At 34.9% G+C, this 3,491-nt stretch overlaps 1 pseudogene; it reads right to left on the bottom strand.

The window, feature by feature from the left end:
- Window positions 1–1,891: 1,891 nt before the first annotated feature.
- The window catches only part of LOC103194858, a 2,254-nt pseudogene continuing 654 nt past the window's right edge, over window positions 1,892–3,491 (bottom strand).

The following is a 3,491-nucleotide window of genomic DNA, read 5'->3' on the forward strand; positions in this document are numbered from 1 at the left end:
TGTGTGCTTCTATTGCTATAAATTGCTCTCTGATACACTGCTTTTGCTGTATCCCAAATATTTTTGTATGCTGTGTTTTCATTCTTGCTCCATTCAAGGAATATTTTTAATTTCATTTTTTGTTTCTTCTATTACCCCCTCATTTTTTAGAAGGTTGTTATTCAGTTTCCATGATTTGTTCTTTTTCTGTTGCTCTTCCTGTTGTTGCTTTCTAATTTTATAGTGTTATGATCTGAGAAGATGCTTTGCAGTATTTCAATGTTTTAAAATTTATTGAAGCTAGCTTTGGGCCTAACATATGGTATATCCTGCAGAATGTTCCATGTGTGCTGGAAAAGAATGTATATTTTGCTGTTGTTGGGTGGAGTGCTCTGTTGATGTCTATAAGGTCAAGTTGGTTTATCATATTGTTTATTTCATCTGCATCTTTGTTGAGTTTCTTTCTAGTTCTATCTCTTACTAAAAGTTGTGTATTAAATCCCCCCACTGTTATTGTAAAGGATCTCAGGTAGCACAGTGACTGAAACATCTGACTGCTCATCAGAAGGTTGGTGGTTCAAATCCACCAGCCACTCCAAAGACAGAAGACTGGGAAATATACTTCTGGAAAGATTTCCTGCCTTGGAAACCTAATGGGGGTTGCTGTGAGTCAGAATCAACTTGATGGTGGTGGGTTTTGTGGGTAATATTACTGTGCAGTCATCTTTTTAATTCCGTAAAATCTGATTTATGTATTTTGTGGCTTTTTCATTGGGTGGGTAGATATTTATTATGGTAATGACCTCTTGTTCAATTGATCTTTTACTCATTACATACTGTCCTTCCTTGTTTCTTATGGTCATTTTGGGTTTAAAGTCTATTTTACCAGAAATTAATATTGCTTCTTCTGCCTTTTTTTCATTATAATTTGTTTGATATATCTTTTTCCAACCTTTGATTTTTAGTCTATTTTTGTCTTTTTGTCTCAGGTGAGTTTCTTGCAGACAGCATATTGATGAATCATCTTTTCTTATCCAGTCCTCAATTCTCTGTCTGAGTGGTGCATTTATTCTATTGACATTCAGTGTAATTATTGACAAATATGAATTTATTCATGTCATTTTATTATATGTTTTCCATGGTGTTGCTGATTTCTTTGTTCCATATAATTTTCTATGCTGAGCTCATTTTGTTATGAGTCATGTTATCATCTCCTTTGTTGCAGTTGTTTTAGTATTTGCTAAATATTTGCATTTGTCCTCTTTTTTATATTGATGTGAAGGTTTAATTTTTTTTCTTTCAGTGTAGCCTGTGATTTGTTATTTTCTTCCCAAGTTTAAAAGAGTCTGTTCTATCTCCCAATTTTCTTGGTTTCCTCACCATTTACACATTCTATACCTACACTATTTATTCTCTCTGTTTGGTTTGCCATTGTCCTTATTTACCAATTGATACTTCTGATTCCCTGTTTACAGTCTTGTAAGCTTGCTTCACTTTGGATATTTCTATAACTGGTTTGGTTTCTGGGATATATAATTATGTGTTTAATCATCAATAGTTGTTTGCTGTTGTTGGTTCTCTAGCAGAAGGACTCCCTTTAACATCTCTTGTAAGGTTTGTCTGGTTTAAACAAATTCTCTTAATTCTTGCTTATCTGGAAATCTCCTAATTTCACCCTCATATTTGAGGGACAATTTTGCTGGCTATATAATTTTCATTGATTTTTTTTTTTTTTTTCTTTCAGGGTTTTATGTGTTATCATCCCATCGTCTTCTCTCCAGCATGGTTTCTGCTGAGAAATCAGAGTGTAGTCCTACTGGTTGCCTTTTATAGGTAACTTTTCATTTTTTTCTGTGCTGCTTTCAGGATTCTTTCTTTGTCTCCTTCCCTGCCCCCCATTCTTACCACAGCTTTATTTCTCCTCTACTGTTTCAATTTCTGAGTACATGCAGAACAGTGCTGTATTAGGACAGCATACAAAAACATCAGTTTCACTTCACAACTCTGTTAACTGTTCTAATGAAGACACACAAGGATAATGGTCTTTTAACATATCCAGCAATTTAGAAGTCTTACCTTGAAGTTGTCGGGAATGTCTCACTGGTTTAGAAACTTGAGTTCTCTAAATATAGAATTTGTTTCATCAAACTGAATCTTCTTTTTGGCACTTTGCAAGTATAGCATAGTAGATATGTTGTAATCAATCAAGCAACTCTCCCTGGTTTCTTTATCAGGAATTTTAACAGCATTAACTGGATCTTTTGCTTTGTTTTCTTGCTGTTTTTCACAATCATGAAATATCAAACTTTTATGATGTTGGTTTTCTATTTTCAGTTTTCCTGGCTCTAGAAGGACACATGTCTTCAATGTTCACTTCATAGACTTGTTCCTTGGTTGTACAAACATTCTCCATATTTTTTCCTTGTGTTAAAGATGAAAAAGTTCTCATCTCACCTAAGCCCCTGGCAGGGTGGCCTTTTCATAGATGGCAATAATATTTTCAATAGGAATTGTGATTGGTTCAAGATGTGCAAGACACATCCAGTACTTAACAAGTTTTGTAGCATCTGGGATATTTTTAATTAGGTCTTTCAGTGTGATCAATATCTCTTCTTTTGGGAATCCCTCAATCAGATTCAGGCATTAAGAAAATATCTTGTTTACTTTTTCAGTAAAGATCTTTGTTCATCTTCTCCTGCCATAGTAGTCCAGAAGGACCCGATTGATTTTTCCCTTTGTCCTTTAGGCTCAGTCTGGGTAACTACTGAGCTAAGAGGCCTTTTCAGTACCCTTTCTTTCCCAGGTTTCCAGTCAGTCAGATGAGCTTTTCACTGTTCTGTGGTTTCTGTGGGCTGAGCTGATGTATTATTGACATTTATCTTTGCTATAGTATGTCTTTGCTGGTCAATTTTTTTTTTTTTTTTTTTTTTTTTACTTTTCTATCAGTTTGGTATTAGAAAATGAGGCAGGACTGGCTACAATTTCAGATGCTATGTTTCTTGATGGTGCCTCATTTTTTTTTTTTTTAATGTCCTGAGAAGGCCTAGTTTTGACACTAGTTAAGTCTGTTTTTAATTGAAATAATTCTTTTTTATGAAGCACTTTCTGAATTGTTACATTGGCAGAGGTCCTACTAATGCCTGGTTTCACCATGTCCTGGGAGTTATCATGGTGGCTTCTAATAGGAGGTCACACAAGTTGTCTGTTCTGAGATGTAGTACTCACAATTTTAGTTGTTGTAGTCCTATTTGAGGCTCTGTCACTTTTCACTGCTACACTGCTGGTGTTCATAGGCTGAAGCTTGGTGACATTAGAGAGAGTAGTTTAAAGTTTCTTGTTTGTGGCAGAACTCTCATCTTTGACTAGCAGAGATTTCTTACATGAATTAATCTTAGACTCAACAATTTTCCCATGATAAAATCCTAGCACAGGTTTCTTGGGCATCTTAATATCTTGTTTTTGTTTTTCTATAGGTATCAGTTTCTCTTATCTGACTCCAAGACAGTGAGGTT

The sequence above is a fragment of the Orycteropus afer genome, unplaced genomic scaffold (genome assembly GCF_000298275.1).
Source record: "Orycteropus afer afer isolate SDZICR_OR568_19922 unplaced genomic scaffold, OryAfe1.0 scaffold00004, whole genome shotgun sequence".
Classification (NCBI taxonomy): Eukaryota; Metazoa; Chordata; class Mammalia; order Tubulidentata; family Orycteropodidae; genus Orycteropus; species Orycteropus afer.